This window comes from Hyaena hyaena, unplaced genomic scaffold (genome assembly GCF_003009895.1).
Source record: "Hyaena hyaena isolate Hyena2069 unplaced genomic scaffold, ASM300989v1 scaffold_892, whole genome shotgun sequence".
Taxonomy (NCBI): Eukaryota; Metazoa; Chordata; class Mammalia; order Carnivora; family Hyaenidae; genus Hyaena; species Hyaena hyaena.
The window spans coordinates 210649-229010 of NW_024081509.1; the positions used below are offsets into that span (position 1 = coordinate 210649).

The window sequence follows — 18362 nt, forward strand, 5'->3', positions numbered from 1 at the left end:
AGAAAGAGAGAAAGAGAGAAAGAGAGAAAGAGAGAAAGAAAGAAAGAAAGAAAGAAAGAAAGAAAGAAAGAGAAAGAAGGAGGGAGGGAGGAATGGAAGAAAGAAGGAATGAGAGAGGGAGGGAGTGAATGTGGCACAAAAACTCTTAAATGTTAGCAAAGGAAATTCAGCATTATATAATATTGACCATGATCAGTACCATGACCAAGTAGTATTATTCCAGAGATGCAAAACTAGTTCAGTATTCACAAATTGACCAATGTTAACTATACAGCTACCATGTGAATCAGTAATTCTACTTCTAGGTAGATAACCAAGAGAAATGGGACACTTGCCCACACAAAAACATGTACATGATTTTTGGAGCATGATTCATAATCCTCAAAAAGCAAAAACAACCCAAATGTCCATTATTGATTAATGGATAAATAAAATGTGGTATATCCATATGATAGAATAATATTCAACAATGAAAATGAGTAACACTGATCATGCTATGACATGGATGAACTTTGAAAACACTGTTAAGTGAAAGAAGCCAGTCACAAAAGAGTACATATTGCCTGATTCCATTTACACATGAAATCTTCTGAATAGCCAAATCTACAGAGACAGAAAGTACATAATCATTGCCATTAGGAGAGGAGTGAAAGATACAAGGAAAATGAGGGGTAATCATGCATATAGGGTTTTATTTTGGATTAGTGAAAGTGCCTAAAATTGATTGTGGCTATTGCCATCCAATTCAGTGGATATAATGAAAATCACTGAATTGTGCTTTTTAAATGGACATATTATATGTTAATTATATATCAATAAAACTATTAAAAACATCAATCAATATAATCTGCTATGTTAACAGTCAAAAAATAAAAATCATATCAATTGTTGTAATCATATCAATTTAACAAAATTCAATATCTATTCATGATAAAAATATGAAGAAACCTGGAATAGTAGAACTTACTCAACTTGATAAAGAATATTTACAAAAAAACTATAGTTAACAACATACTTAATGTTAAGAAACCTGAAGTTTTCTTGTTATGATCAAGAAAGAGGCAAGGATGTCCACTCTCATCCCTCCTATTCAATGCAGTACAGGAAGGTCTGGCCAGTGCAGTTAGGCAACAAAGGGTGGGGGGGTGGTAAAAGGCAGAGAGAGCAGAAAGGAAGAAATAAAACTGCCCCAATTTGAAGATGATAGGATTTTCTACATAATGAAACCCCAAGTAATCTACAAAAACATCCTCATGGAACTAAGTGAGTTCCTCGAGGTCACAGGATACAAGATAAATATTTTTAAAATCTATATTTGCATATAGTATCAATAAACATGTTGACATCAAAATTGAAAATACAATTTACAATTGCTAAAAAATTAAATATTTAGATGTACATCCAATAAGACATGTACTGACTCATATGCTGGAAACCATGAAACACTGATGCAAGAAATCAAAGATCTAAATAAATTAAAAGGTAAATCATGTTTATGGATTTGAAGACTCAACATAGTAAACATGTCAATTCTCTCAAAATTTATATACAGATTTAATGCAATTCCTATCAAATTCCAGAAAGATATTTTATAGATATACACAAGATAATTCAAAAAGTTGTATGTAAAGGCAAATGATCTAGAATACCTAATATAGTTTGGGGAAAAAAAAGATTAAAATGGGAGGAACCAACCTACCAAAATGCAAGACTTACTCTATATAGTTACTCTTACTCTTAGTTACAGTAACTGAGAGTGTGTGGTGTGAGCACAGTCATACATACATGGATCAACAGAACAGAACAGAGGACCTAGAAATAGACCCATGAAAATATGCCCAGTGGATTTTGACAAAGGTGCAAAGGCCACACTGAGATACGCCCTCACACTGGTCACAGTGGCTAAAATGAACCTATCAGGAAACTATAGATGCTAGTGAGAATGTGGAGAAATGGGAACCCTCTTGCACTGTTGGTGGTAATGCAAACTGGTGCAGCCGCTCTGGAAAACTGTATGGAGGTTCCTCAAAAAAATAAAACTAAAACTACACTATGACCCAGAAATAGCACTAGTAGGAATTTACCCAAGGGATACAGGAGTGCTAATGCACAGGGGCACATGTACCCCAATGTTTATAGCAGTGCTTCCAACAATAACCAAATTATGGAAAGAGCCTAAATGCCCATCAACTGATGAATGGATAAAGAAGATGTGGTTTATATTTACAATGGAGGGACACCTGGGTGTTCAGTCGGTTAAGCATCTGACTTCGGCTCAGGTCATGATCTCACAGTTCATGGGTTCAAGCCCCACATTAGGCTCTGTGCTGACAGCTAGCTCAGAGCCTAGAGCCTGTTTCAGATTCTGTGTCTCCCTCTCTGTCTGACCCTCCCCTGCTCACGCTGTCTCTCTCTCAGAAATAAAAATAAAATGTTAAAAAAATTATATTTACAATGGAATACTACTCAGCAATGAGAAAGAATGAAATCCTGCCATTTGAGCAACGTGGATGGAATTAGAGGGTATTATGCTGAGTGAAATAGGTCAGTCAAAGAAGGACATATATCATATGTTTTCACTCATACGTGGATCTTGAAAAACTTAACAGAAGACCATGGGGGAAAGGAAGGGGAAAAATAGTTATAAACAGAGAGGGAGGGAGGCAAATCACAAGAGACTTAAATACAGAGAACAAACTGAGGGTGAATGGGTGAAGTGGAGGGGAGGGGAAAATGGGTGATGGGCATTGAGGAGGGAGGGCGCCTGTTGGTATAAGCACTTGGTGTTGTAAGCCAATATGACAATAAAATTATATTTTTAATAAAAAAGGAAGACAATAAAATTATATTTTTAATAAAAAAGGAAGAGTCTCTTCAACAAGTGGCAATGAGAAAACTGATCAGCTACATACACAAAAATAAATTCAAAATGGATGAAAGACCTAAACATAAGACAAAATCCTTATTTTGAGGAGAAAACAGGCAACAACCTCTTTGACCTTGGCTGCAGCAAGTTCTTACTAGGCATGTCTCCAGAGGCAAGGAAAATACAAGCAAAAATAAATGATATCAAACTAAAAAGCTTCTGCACAGCGAAGGAAACAATCAACAAAACCAAAAGGCAATCTACAGGATGGGGATTTTGCAAAAGACACACATTATAAAGGGTTAGCATTCAAAATATATTAAGAGCTTATAAAACTGAACACCCAAAAAACAAATCATCCAATTTAAAATGGGCAGAAGACATGAACAGACATTTCTCCAAAGAAGATATACAGACAGCCAAGAGACACATAAAAAGATGATCAACATCACTCATTATCAGGGAAATGCAAATCAAAACCAAAATGAGATGACACCTCACACCTGTCAGAATGGCTAAAATCAACAACATTAAGAAACAGCAAGTGTTGGTGAAGCTGTGGACAAAGGGGAACCCTCTTGCACTACTGGTGGGAATGCAAACTGGTGCAGCCACTCTGGAAAACCATATGGAGTTTTCTCAAAAAGTTAAAAATACAACTAATTTATGATCCAGAAATCACATTACTGATTATTTGCCAAAAAAATACAACAACACTAATTCAAAAGAATACATGCACCTCGATGTTTATAGCAGTATTATTTAAAAGAGACAAATTATAGCCCAAGTGTCCATCTACATGAATGGAAAAAGTATTATATATACAATGGAATATTATTCAGCCATTAAAAAGAATTAAATCTTCCATTTGCAACAACTTGGATGGAAGGAGAGAGTATATGCTAAGTGAATAAGTGAGTCAGAGAAAGACAAATATTATGATTTTACTCATATGTATAATTGTAAGACACAAAACAAACAGGGGCGCCTGGGTGGCTCAGTTGGTTAGCCATACAACTTCAGCTGAGGTCATGATCTCACAGTTCATGAGTTTGAAGCCCTGCATCAGGCTCTGTGGAGCCTGGAGCCTGCTTCAGATTCTGTCTTCCCCTCTCTCTGCCCTTCCCCAGCTCGCACTCTGTCTCTATTTCCCTCAAATATACATAAACATTAATTTTTTTTAAAAAAAGAAACAAAACAAATGAACAAATGGGAAAAAATGAGAGACAGAGACAACCCAAGAAATAGATTCTTTATCATTGAGAACAAACTGATGATTACCAGAGGGGAGTGGGGTGGGGGATGGGTGAAATAGGTGATGGAGATTAAGGAGTGCACTGGTCCTGATGAGCACTGGGTGATGTATGGAATTGCTGAATCACTATATTGTACATTTGAAACTAATATAACATTATATGTTAACTATACTGGAATTTTAAAAAATATTCATAAATAATAAAAATTATTATTCATAAATAATAATAAAAAATTATAAAAACTCAACAGAAAGGAAAATTTAGAAATTAAAAAAATACCAAACAAGAAAAAGTGCAAATATGAAGAGTCATTTCACTTAGGAGGATATACAGATAGTAAATGAACACATGAGAAAATGTTCAACATCATTAGCCAGTAGGGAAACACAAACTGAAGCTATCATATATCACTACACGCCTATAAGAATAGCTAAAATGAGCAAGATGGAGACAACAGCAAATGCTAGCAGAGGTGGCAGAGACTGGACCCCCTCATACACTGCTAGTGGGAATATAAAATTGCACAGACCCTCTAGAAAGCAGTTTGACAGTTTCTTTAAAAAAACTACCATACAATCTAGCAACTGCCCTCCTGGACATTTATCCCAGAAGATAAATGAAACTTATATATTCACACAAAAAAACTGTACATGAATCCTCACAGCAGCTATCCATAATAGTCTAAAACTGGAAACAACCCAAATATCTGTCGATGGATGAGTGGTTAACCAAACTATGGCACATCTATACCATCGAATCCTAGTCATCATCAGAAAGGCACAACTAGTGACACAACAACTTGCATCAATCTACAGAGTGAAAGTACTGAGTTAAAAAAAAGAAAAAGCAAATCCCAAAAGGTTATACATTGTATGATTCTGTATGTATAACATCCTTGAAGTACAGAATTACAGAGATGGAGAACAGATTAGTAGTTGCCATGGGTAAAGCAAGCGATAAAGGCAACAGGGAAGTGGGTGTGGCTATAAAAGGGCTACATGAGGGGTCCTTGCAGTGATGGGAATTCTGTATCTTGACTGTGTCAGTGTGAATATCCTGGTTGTGATATTGTACCATAATTCTGCAAGATGTTACCATTGGATGAAAATGGGTAAAAAGAACATGTAAATCTATAATTATAGCAAAATAAAAACTTTAATCTCTGTCTTCACAGAGGTTTCTAGCCATTTCCCTGTCCTTTATAGCAAACTTCTCAAGACCACTGTATTAACTTCTCCTTTCTTTCTTGAACCCACTTTAACCAACTTCACGTCCCCTCCAACCTGATGGAAAACAATCTAGTCAGGGTCATCTCTGATAACGTCCAAGCTCTGGCCCTTTCTCAGGTTCTCAGCAGCCTTCCCTTTTAGTCTCAGGGCTCACTGAGGCTCTTGCGCTTCCTCATTCTCCTTTGCTGGCTTCTTCCACTCTTCTCAGCCTCCACCTTAGGCCTGCCCTCCCTTGGAGATTTTATTCTCAGCTTTAAATACTGGCCACTCTCTGGAGAGGTCTATCTCTTGACCCAACCATCTTGAGCTGAGTCTCCCACCAACAGCTTCCTCTGCACACTGGCTCAGCAACTGCCCAGTGTCTCTGCTCTTGTTCAGCCCACTTTCTGGATGCCTTCTGGGGTCACAAAGGCTTCTGCTCACCTAGAGGTCCCTCTCTTTCTCTTCCATGTCTTCTAAACACATCCCAAATCCTGCTGCTTGTACATGGACATTAATTTTCATTCAGGTGGCTGGAGCACCCCTGTCCTATAGACTGTCCTCTGGGGGGAACCCCAACACCCTAGCCCATGGCCCAGTCTCAACTTCCCAACACTTTCCAACTCCCCAGCCACAATCTGTCCTCTAAGGACCCCAATTCCCAATTCCACTGTCCATCCTCTAGGAATGCCCCCCCAGTATCACAGCCCCTAGTCCATCCTCTGAGGGGAACCTCCCCAACATCCTAACCCATGGACAAACCTCTGGAAATACCCTCTCCAGGACCCTAGCCTGTGGCGGCTCTTCTTTTGAACTCAGTCTTGGCCTGGCCTCGCCCCAAAGAGCTCCATATGCCTGACATGCAAAGAGATGCCTGGGGCTCACCCCTAAAGACTCCACAGAGAAGGGCCTGCCCTGAGCACTGGGATGAGCTCAGACTGCAACAGACATCTGCAGTCAACAGGGGGAGGGCTGCACCCCTGAGCCCCTGGGTGCAGCTGTGTCCTGAGCAGGGGCAGAGGACACAGCAGGGCCCAGCTGGGGTGGGAAAGCCACCATGTGAGGTCTGAGTGGTAACAAAGAGGCTATGGCCCTCTGCCAGCCAGGCCTCCACCATGGCTGAGCCCAGGCCTTTCCTTCTAAACAAGATTCATACCAAATTGACCAAATTGCCACCAACTTTTAGGAAAAAAAGTAGATATTGTGGCGACATTTTTTTTTCTTTTTAATGTTTTATTTATTTCTGAGAGAGAGAGAGCATGAGTAGGAGAGGGTCAGAGAGAGAGGGAGACACAGAATCTGAAACAGGCTCCAGGCTCTGAGCTGGCAGTCAGCACAGAGCCTGACGTGGGGTTCAAACCCACAAACTGTGAGATCATGACCTGAGCCGAAGTCAGACACTTAACCGACTGAGCTACCCAGGCGCCCCTGTGGTTGACACTTCTAACCCCATGGAATGTTCCTATCTTCACATCTGGCTCTTGCAGCTACTGGGTCTGCTCTGCTTCCTCTACCTCTGGCTCTGCTTCCCTCCCCATGAGCCTTGTAGCAGTACTTCCCCATCCCTCCAGGTCCTACAAGGACCTGCCCACCTAGGCCCCTCCTGCTAAGGGCTTGTCCTGCCACAGACTTGACACCCAGCCCATACCTTGCCTGGAGACACAGCTGAAGTTCACCAATGCTGCTTCAGGTTGTGCTGTTTGGCCTTTCTGCTTCTCCCATAGATGTGCCTGTGACATAGTGGAAGGGCTCATTTGTGGGCATGGAAGGATTTGCTGGCATTTGTGGAGCACAGCTCAAGTTTGGTGCAAATGGCCTGACAGAGCATGAGGGGCAGGAAGCAAGAGGAGAACAGGGGTCCCAGGAATCTGCCCTCAGTGTCCCCTAGTGTGTGCCTCCCGTCCTGAGGATTTGGTGTCTTCCCCTGCACAGGCATACCAATTAAACTAATTAAATTACCGAATGAAGAGCCTCACATTGGTTTTACAGTAGTACAAAAATCAGTAGCAGCAATATACATCATTTGGAATACAGTACCTTCATAAATTAAGAACACTTTCCTTCAAGTTCTTTAATCACTTGACATGATACAATAATGAAAAGAAGGAAAAAGTATACTGGCTGCTGTGAAAACTTTGCTTATTGAAAATAAATCACTCCACAGCTAATTTTCTCCTCTTGTGGAAGGTCCTAAAAAAACACTTGAATCATTTAATGTTCCTTTCCACAGTAAACACTACTGAGGCCCAAAGCTCCGCCAGCTCAGAGCTGTGTGACTGTGTCTCCAGGGGTGTGGCCGCCTCTGAGGAGTGAATGCTGCATTGCAGGGGCTTGGCTGGGGCTGCAGCTTCGAAGTGTGGCTGTAGGAGGGTCTGCATCCGCACAGGCATGGCTGTCTGTGGGGAGAGGGCTGCAGCCAAGGTGTCTGAGCCCAGTGCACCTTTCTAATTGATGAACCCTGGAAGAGGACAGCCTCACTCCTAGGGTGAGGAGGCTGGTACAGGACAGCTCCTGGTCAGCCTACTTCTCAGTCCACTCTGAGAAAAGGCAGGTATGTCTGTGGTGGATAGCGCAGGGTGGGCTGTGCCTCCACCCCCACACCAGGCAAAGGCACAAGAATCTGACCCTGTATCCCTTCAGATGGGATTTGCAACATGTGAATTTGGGTAGAAGCTTCTAGAACATCCAACCCAACAGGATAGTTTGTAATTCCTTTCATACCCTCGTAAATAATCTCTGAACCTGTACCAGAGTTGCCCTCCCTGTGCTGTGTCCAGGGAAGGTAACTAGTGAGCATGCTTCTGAGTGCCTTGGGGTGGGGGGAGGCGCTATCCTTGCTGCAGTCTTCAACTGGGCCACCCTGCAGAGCCTCCTGCCCTCTCCTCCACAGGACACCCTCTCACACCAGGCCCTGCAACCAGCCCCCAGGTGAAGGAGAGGCCATCTCTTCTACCTGCACTCCAGGCTGTTCTGCTTATTCCTGCATTGCTGTGTTGTTGACTTTTCACCCATCCTGCAAAACAGTTTGAAACTGTCCTTTGTCCCTCAAAAAAGAGACCTGTGCTGGGGTGAGTCCTCGCTCCCTTTTCTCTCAGAGCATGCTTCTTGCTGTACAGTGCACAGCAGGTTGGGGGCGTGGCCAGAGCACCGACCTCATTGCAGAGTGGCCTGAAAGGCCACTGAGTTGGGCACCACCCCATGAGGGCCTGGGCCACTCGGATAGTACCAGTGCCCAGTGCCTGGGCAACTGGCAGAGGAGACTACTCTTTGAGGGTGTCGCGGGGGCACCCCAGGAAGCACAGGAAAGTGCCTCTGTGCTGTGGTAGGGCTGCCCCCCAGGAGCTAACCAAAGAGACCTGGTGTGTGGGGTCTTTTCTCCTATTTTCCAATATATAGGAAAGATTGAAAACTCCCAGAACTACACAGTGGCTCACCCCTTCCTGTGCAGGCCACCTCTGGGCCTCCAGTCTCTAGGTTGTCCTCCCCCTTTGCTAGCTTTTCATGTGTCCATAGCAAGCCAAATCCTCTGCACCCCATCTCCACCCTCTCTTCATTAACCCTGGAGCTAAAAGGCACTACTCCTCTCCCTCTCCCAAAAGGCTTAGATCTCACTAGTGGACAGGTGATGCCCCCAAGCTCCCCTCTGCAGCCTAGATTACTGTGTAGCTGGCTGCTTGTCTCCCCTGATGTCCACCATCCTTCTAGATGCACCCATCACAAACCAGAACCTGAGAACTGTTCTCACCCTGCAGACCCTTTACCTATGAAGTGCCCCCTATCACTGCCCTGGTTGTGCAGCCACCTCTCAGTGGGCAAGACTCAGCTAGCTAACCACCCAACCACAGTGATCTTTCCAAAATACATATCAGACCATGTGTCCCTCTGGCTTAAAACCTTTCCCAGGTGTCCCAGTGTGGACACTGCTAAATCTCCAGACAGAGCTTTTCTTTCCTCTATAATTCCTGATGTTCCTCAGACCTCAGCTAACTTCAAAGGGGCCATGACCTTGAAGAATAAAAACAGTATCAGTATTTGCTTTTCATCAGTATAATAAAACTTATGTTCCTAAACCTCTTGCACTTTACATCAGATATGAACAACTATGCTTAAATGTTTGTAAGCTAAATTGCAATAACAAGCAGTTTTTGTTCAGTTCTTCATGGTTTACCTAAAGCTTTCATCTTTGTTGTTTTTAATGAGATTTAATCCTCATTAGCAAGTATGTGAGTTGGTATCACCAGAAGCATTCAAGCTCCCAGCCCCCAGAATTCCTACTCCAAGGACCCAGATAGCAGGCACTTTCCCACGGTCCTGGACACCAGACTCCACGCTAACCCCTATAAGTAAATATCAGGCACTGTATTTCCTAGGCGGTTTAGGTTACGGTGGACTGCCTTGTATTCAGGAGATAACTGGCCACAACTGATAACAGCCTCCTGTTTGCTTTACCTCAGAATCACTGCATATTGTGGAGTTGTCACATCCCCGAATTGTTCAAAGGGTCACCTGCGGAGCTTCAGGAGCAGCCAGTTCTGTGTGGTGGAATGCTAGGCACCTGCCCTGGACCCCTGAGCACCTAGCCCAGCCAGGCCTGGGTCTGTAACTCCAAGAATGTCCACACAGAGGGAAGCTTGTGCTTAATATCCATATCCTTGGAAGGAGCTAGCGACATCTAATCCATTAATTCCGCTGTGTGTGGCCAGAGTGAAAAGAAGGGCTCTGAGGGATTTAATGTCCCCGCCCCAGCGCATTCCATTCCACAGAAACGCCTGACTAGCGCTCACGTGTGTGAAGCCAGTGGTGGGAGGAGATGCCGCCCTGCAGTTCAAGCAGAACATTCGCGGTCTGAACACGTCCAAATGCCCCCTCAGTATCCCCCATGGCCCACCCTGGGGTGAGGGGCCTGGTTTGTCCTGGGAACCTGCCTTTCAGTGAGCCAGTCCCGTTAAATCTAGAAAATGCCTGGTTTGGTAATGAGCGCCCTGTGCTCACACCAGCTATTCACTTTCCCCTCCATTAAGCAACAACTCAACACAGCCTTTTTAAAACCCTACCTGCTCCCCAGATCAGACAGGATAGCTCCTCACCTGCTCTCTCCCCACTGGCCTGAAGACTTGATCTTTCTCCAAAAGTGAAGTTGTAAGGTACAAACTGATAGCTCCTGAACGGTGAGTGTAGAGCAGTACACAGAGTAAGGAAAACTCTGCGGGTGCCTGATGGGCGTGGGCACCCGGAGGCGGGGCGAGCCCTCCTCCGCACTTCGCGGCCTGGCCACGCCCACAGTCGGCACCGCTGGGAGACTCGCCCAGACCCAGGGCTGCCTGCCATGAAGACGAGAGGGCTTTCTCAACCCCAAGATATGCGGGAAATGGAGAAGAAAGGCTCTCTTGGTAGAAGGCCAGACCCTCTCTGAAAGCGAACAGTCTGCTTGCCGTACCTATTCCAAGGTCTAGTTTATAGAAGGTAGCCAAGTACCTATAACAGGGTTTTTTTTTTCCTGTGAAGGAGATTTGGAAAAACAAACTGAGTGAATATTTTGCCTACTTTTTTCTCTTCTTCATTTTAAGAGTTCTCAGCTAGAACTGATAAACCTGACCAGAACCTTCTATATTCTCATTGTCCGTTCCCCCCTCAAGCCTAGGGCTATGGCCAATGTTACATTTGTGGAAGTCTCACCCTTTCTTTCATACAACACACGCAAAGAGATATAAACACAGAGACACACAAACACATGCACAGATGCATCAGACACATAAACAGACACACAGTCACATAAACACTGGTACAGATAAGTACACACACGGCCACCAGCACACCACACAGACACTTACACACACATAGACACATAAACTACATACTGACACAAACACACAAGGAAATACAGGCACACATATAGACACACACACATACAGGACACAAACTACACAGACACACACATATGACAAGCATACACTATACACAGATGCATTAACCACAGACAGAAACAGGGACACACACAGAAACACACAGAAATATAAATGGACACACAGAGAGCCACATAAGGACACACATATCAACACACATGCACAGACACACTCAAGACACAGAACCTACATAACAAACACATAAACTACACAGACACAGACACCCAGACCTGCAGTGGACCAGGCGGCTCAAGTGGGGTCTTAGCTCACCCCACCCCAAGCACTGCCCAAGGATTGGCAGGAAGTTAGAGGCTCTTAGGTCCTTCACCATGTAACAGGCAAAACCCAAAAGTTCTCTTTCTGGAAAATGTCTCTTTAAACCTCTCTAGGAGAATTGTTTCTTCATGGAGTCTGGCTATGCTAGGTATTTGGGAGGCACAGACTTTACAACAGGCACATTGCATAGGACATAGTGTGGTCAGACTACCCAGGACCAGGAACCAGGTATCTAAAGAGCTTCTGGGCCTCCTAGAGCATGGTCGGCACTGTCACACTGCAGTCCCCGTGCTGGCCACAATAACCAGAGAGCCCAAGTTCTCTACAATAAGATCCAGTACGGCATTTCAGACACTTCATATCATATCACTATGCACATTGGGTGTGAACACAGTTCACATATGCTATGCTTGGTGACTCCATCCATGTGGGTCAGGGCACTACAGAGCCTGTGAACACAGCAGAAATGCTGGCTCATCCATGGTCATCCCTGAGCCTGCCCATCTTCCTCCAATGCCTCAAGAAACACCAATACAAGATACAGTGTCAAGAGGGGGCCCAGAGCATGAATATACAGGCACCCTGAATGGTTGAAAAGTTCTGGGTTGCTGCTGCCTTTACAGAATGGCATCCACACCTGAGGTACCTTGGTGTGAAGGCCAAAGGGTCCAAATTAGGATCATGAAACATAAGGAGTGCAACCAGGCCAAACACGTGGTGCCTAGTGGCTGTTACTAATGTGCACTTACTGACTTTAAGCCTGCCCAGCAGCATTGACTGCATCCTTCCTTCTCCCTCACTCATCACAAGCCCCTAATATCTGTGGTGGGATCAACTATCCCCTTCCATTCCAGGAATGGGTGCATGTGGCCTAAATTATGGAGGAAATCCCATCCCTGCCAGAGATTGGTATCTACATGTCCCAAACCACATGATAACAAAGCCCCCACAGTGCAGGTTTCCACACTGGATCAGGTGTGAATTACTCCATCTCTGGGCTCCTTAGTTATTGCCAAACCATCCTCTTGGTTGTTGAAGCCAGGTCCAATTTGGTGTTCCTTTCATACAGTTAAGAATGAGGATTGGATGCAGATTATGTTACTGGAAGCCTGCGGCATAATTCATGGTGCTGGTGCTATACCATGGAGAGGTTCTGAATTTCTTCAGTCAGAAGCAATTGGGGACAGTCTCAGAAATGATGGATTCCTGAGCTGGGCAGAAAGATTTCACCAAAATCTAACCATACAGTCACAGTTTTCTTGGATGACTCAGGAAATTCCTGAGGAAATTCCAAAATAGGAACTTTCTAAATATTCTTAGCAAAGAATAGTATCATTAAAGGCTAACAGTTGCTATTTTCAAGTATATACAGTAATTGAGAGGGGTCTGGATGACTTTGTCAGTTAAGCGTCTGACTTCGGCTCAGGTCATGATCTCAGGGCTTGTGAGTCCGAGCCCCATGTCGGGCTCTGTGCTCACAGCTCAGAGCTTGGATCCTGCTTCAGATTCTGTCTCTCCATTTCCCTCTGCCCCTTCCCAGTTTGTGTGTGCTCGTGCCCCTCTCTCTCTCAAAACTAAATAAAAAATTTTTTAAAAAGTATACAGTACTTGAACGTATAAAATCCAACACACCTTAATAAAATCCCTTTGCTTACATTATATAAATAGTGTTGAGTTTTATATGGATGTGCAGATGTGCATATTTTCTGCATTTGTGGGTGATCCAGTGAAGTGCCCCTGGCTTCTCACACTCAACAGACAGGTGTGACTCAGAGTGCTCTCCATCCTAGTCCTCCATACCCACTTCACATGGAAACCTGTCTGCAATTCCCCTTTGGAAATCCTACCTTCTCTCAGGGGTCCCTGTGGCCAGCCACTGTGCAGGCCTCTCTGGCCACCAGCCTTGGCCTGCTCTGACTGCATAGGCTGCACATCCTGTTCCCCCACTGTTGCCCACAGGTGGTTCAATTTGCCCAGCCTGTGCACTGACCCCTAAAAGATTAGGAGAGAGGGGACATTGGGCAGACAGGCAGGGCATCTTTCTTTTATGTCTCTTAGCCCAGCCCAGAGAGTGACCTGAGAAAGAATAAAAATCAAATGCAGACTCACATGGGTTCTCTTTACTGCTGTGTAACAAACCACCCCAAGTTTAGTGGCAAAAATAGAAACCATTTATCAGGCTCCTAGGTGCCATGGGTCTTAGAACTTAGAAAGGCACAATGGAAATAGTTCATCTGGGCCCCAGTATAGCCAAGGTGGCACAAAGGCAGGAAGCAACTTGAGACTGGGGACTGGAAGCATCTGGAGGTGCCATCACTCACTTCTGTTGTGGGACTGCCTGCCCTGCCATGTGGCTTCTGCCCTGACTCTTGGACTTGCTCACAGCGTGGTGGCTGGGGCCCAAGGGACAAGAAGTGGAAGCTGCCAGTTCCTTGAGACTTGCACCCAGGACTGGCCAGTGTCACTTACATCATACTCCACTGGTCAAGCAGTCATGAGGCCAGGTTCAAGAGGGACACAGTCTCCAATTCTTGATGGAAAAATGTCAAAGAACATTAGAGCCATGTTTAAATTGCCACAGACTGCATCCTAGCCAAGGATGTAGCAAGGAAACAATGAAGCCATTATGCAAGCAATGGGAAGAATACTGGGATTCAAGTCTGCACTTTATTTTTTTACTTAGGGCATTGAGAGAGAGAGAGTGAGAGCAAGAGCGAGAGCGAGAGCGAGAGAGAGAATGAGGGGTAGAGAGAGGGAGAGAGACAATCTCAAGCACGCTCCACACTGTCAGCTCAGAGCCTGGCACTGGGGTTTGATCTCACAAACCATGAGATCATGACCTGAACCAAAATCAAGAGCTGGTCACTTAATTGACTGGGCCACTCAGGGACACCTTTCAAACCTGCACTTTAAAGGCATTTTGAAATGTAATGAGTTGTGGAGCAACAGGTTCTCTCATTGCTTATGGGAATGCAAAATGGTACAGCCACTTTGGAAAGCAATTTGGCAGCTTCCTACATAACTAAACATACTCTTACCATACAATCTAGCAGTTGCATTCCTTGCTAAGGTAAGTACCCAAGGGAGTTCAAAACTTACATTTACACAGAACCCTGCACACAGATATTTATTCATAGTTGTCAAAACTTAGAAACAACCAAAATGTTCTTCAGTGGATGAATGCATAAATAAACTGGTATATTTAGAAATGGAATATTATTCAGCACTAAAAAGAAATGAGCTATCAAGCCATGAAAAGACATGAAAGAACCTTAAATTGATTGATAAGTGAAAGACACCATTCTAAAAAGATTCCATTCTGGAAAAGACAAAACTATGGAGACAACGAAAAGATCAGGGGTTTGGGAGAGGGAGAGAAAAATAAGTAAGTAGACAGAGCACAGAGGTTTTTTTTAAGGTAGTAAAACTATTCTGTGTGATACCACAATGATAAATACATTGGTCGCAACAAATGTACCACTCTGGTGGGGGCAATGCCTGTATGGGAATAAGGAGGTAAATAGGAAATGTCTGTACCTTCTGCGCAATTTTGCTGTAAATATAAAATTGCTCTAATAAAACTATTTTTTTATGTAGTGAGCTAGAGGGGAAATTCATTGTGCAGATTCTATTGTATCCCTAATGTATAGGGGAAAAAAACCTCTGAAAAGTGGCTGGGATGAGGCCCTGAAGCGGAGAAGGGCCTGCTCCTCACACCCACTCACCCATGAGGACAGTGTCCTTGAGACTCACTGCCAGCAATAGGTCTAGCCCACCCTAGCCCTGGTGAGGCAAAGGGGCAACGCCCAGAGTCCTGCACTTGTGCTGGCTTCACCAGGACCAATGTATCAACTACAGGTTTTCCTGTGCCCTGCACTGAGACTGGGATGTTACTGCTTTGAGAAATCACGGTCCATTCCTCTAAGGGCCTCTTTCCACCCAAGCCAACTAAAAGAGGAATGATGGTAAGGGGCCCCAGGCACTGGTGCCTCCACTGGGCATGCACATACACAGCAGAGTGCAAAGCTGAGGCTGAGGTCACAGCAATGACAAAGAATTTTCCAAGGACAACAGAGACACCAAATGCTGTGACCACCATAACATGCCAACAAGAGCAAGTGCAGGCCAGGGACCACTCTCAGCCTGATGGCAGAGTTCAGAGTATATGGCACGTGTTCCATACAGCAGAACTTACCTATCCACAGGCCACAAGACCCCACAGTACAGCAGGTTTTGTGGAACCAGTTCTCAAACCTCCTGTGCTCCCTGCATGTCCCTGCACTTGAGCAGATGGCTTGGGACCCACCTCGTGCAGCCTATGGCCAGGACAGAGTGGTACCACTGGAACATTCATCTATGCCTACTGAGAGCAGTGTTAGGCTGCCCAGCAGGTGGGGTGGTGGGGTAACCAGGTAACCCTGGACCCTGCCACTGCTACGTTAGTCTCAGATGGGCCCCTCAAGGGGTAGAAGTCCCATGGTCATGGACTCCCTTTTTGATTCACAAAGAGGCAGAGGTTCACTGTGGGCAGCCCTGCAGTTGGAAGGACCTAGGGCTAGTACAGGGCAGGAGTGGGTGACAGTGGCCTATTCCTGCAGTCTTAGGTATGAGCCCCAGCCAGCCTGCCTGGCACCCTGGAGCTCCGGCAGGACAGAGCCTAGACTCCCAGGGCAGATGCATCCACAGAAGGAGACGTGTCCCCAGCCCCTCCACACCCAAGATTCATGATACATGTCCTTCTTAGTAAGCCCATCGGGATTTCCAAGAGACATGCCCAATCAGAGATACTTGCTATAAAGTATTTACCTACAAAAAAGGTGTGATTAATCAGCTTTGTCAGTGCTAAAGCCTGAGCTGTACTGAGACTGAGAACTAGGAATGTTCAGAAGACCCTAATCCACAGAGAAGACTCATACCCCAAGGGTCTCACACTCCATGTTTCCTAGCTGCTCGAGCCAGCAGACCCAGCCTGGAGAAGGCCTCAACCCCAGTGCCTGGTAAGTATGTGAACAGCTAACATGAAAAAACAGGCTATGAACATTGGGGATGTGCCAAAACATGGAAAGAGCCTAAGTGTCCATCAACGGAAGAATGGATCAAGAAGATGTGGTTTATCTATACAATGGAATACTACATGGCAATGAGAAGGAATGAAATCTGGCCATGTGTAGCAACACGGATGGACCTTGAGGGTGTTATGCTGAGCGAAATAAGTCAGGCAGAGAAGGACAAATACCATATGTTTGCACATATAGGAGGATTAGGAGGAACTTAAAGAAGGACCATGGGGGAGAAGAAGGGTAAAATAGTGGGGGAGGTGGAGAGAGGCAAACCATGAGAGACTCTTGAATGCTGAGAACAAACTGAGGACTGATGGGTGTGGAGGGGAGGGGATAGATGGGCATGGAGGAGGGCACTTGTGGGGATGAGCATTGGGTGTTATATGAAAACCAACTTGACAATAAACTATTTGTTAAAAAAAAAAAAAAAGTCCCAATCCCACTTCTAAACAGGTGAAAACAAAAACAAAAACAAAAGAAGAAAAAGTTAAACCAGGCTAGGTCACCTATACCTCAGAATTCCTTCTCTTCCACTGTCCCCAAAAGAAAGTATCTGGCTAGTTTTGCAAATCAAGACAATTCACATGTACATGGACTTAGGAACTTCTCTCTGGTATTCCCAGATTTCTAGTTAACCCAGATGTTTCTAGCTAACAACTTCAGAAACCAGTGGTCACCCTAATGCTGGACAGTATTCCATGCTGGTGAAAATTAATAACCTGCCTTAGTGTTCATTGTTGAACACCTGCCAGCCAGGTACTGCCTCCACATTCTCTAGTGTTCAAACAGCCACTGAGACATGAGTTGCCATTTATAGATGATGATATATGTCTTCCAGAAGTGGACCTGTCAGACTTGGGCCCAGTGTTCAGCAACAACACAGAGCCAACAGCCACTTCTGCGGTCATGGATCAAGTGGTAGAGCAGGAGCTACTGACTCCACACCACCCTGCACTGCTCTTCACTCAGGTCTGGTCCCAGGGCTTGGACATGCTCAAGAAAATCAATCCCAGCTTCTGAAGCTTGTACTGGGGCTATATAGGATGGAGTGTGCCAAATGAAAAACTGCAGAGTAAGGCAGTTGGCCATGTGGCTGTGTGGAGGGTACGCAAGTTCAAACAGAGGCATAAGAAGCTGGCAGCCCCTTGAGCAAGTACTAGGGAAGGGAAATCAGGCCCTGAGGGACAATACTGGAGATGCTCCATGCTAAGAAAACCAAGGAGAACTTATCAGGGATTCTCAAGGTGAATATTAGTACCAAGCATCATTTTAAGTTTTTATAAACCTAAGTAGATGTAGCTTCATATGCATTGTAAATACACATTCACTACCACTTTTATTGGTAGAAAAACAAACATGATGTATCACACCAATTGTCTCAGAAAGAATTAATCCACAATTCAAAATGTTGATGGAACCTGCCAATAAAATTAAGTAGTCTTTATCAGTGACAGATTTCTACTCCTAGCATGATGGGTCTGTCTTTCCTACAGTTTATCTTTCCATAGGTTCTGCTGTACTAATTTCAGTCTGCCAAAATGAATTATAACTTTATGGGGTACCTGGGTGGCTCAGTCAGTGGAGCGTCTGTCTCTTGATTCTGGCTCAGGTCATGATCTCAAGGTTTGTGGGTTTGAGCCCTGCATCAGGCTCTGTGCTGACAGTGGAGAGCCTGCCTGGGATTTTCTCTCTCCCTGCCTCTACTCTGAGCGTTTGCATGTGCACATACGTTTGCACCCTCTCATTCTCTCACAAAATGATTTAGTGTTCATCATTTTAAAAATGAACGATAA

General features: G+C 44.6%; 1 protein-coding gene across 1 annotated transcript in view; it reads right to left on the minus strand.

The window, feature by feature from the left end:
- OCA2 (OCA2 melanosomal transmembrane protein) overlaps positions 1-10512 on the minus strand; it is a gene marked incomplete at its 3' end in the record, with an annotated part of 210733 nt that extends 200221 nt beyond the window's left edge. The window contains exon 1 of the mRNA XM_039220235.1: positions 10418-10512. The remainder of the gene's footprint in view (positions 1-10417) is intronic.
- Positions 10513-18362: the final 7850 nt, after the last annotated feature.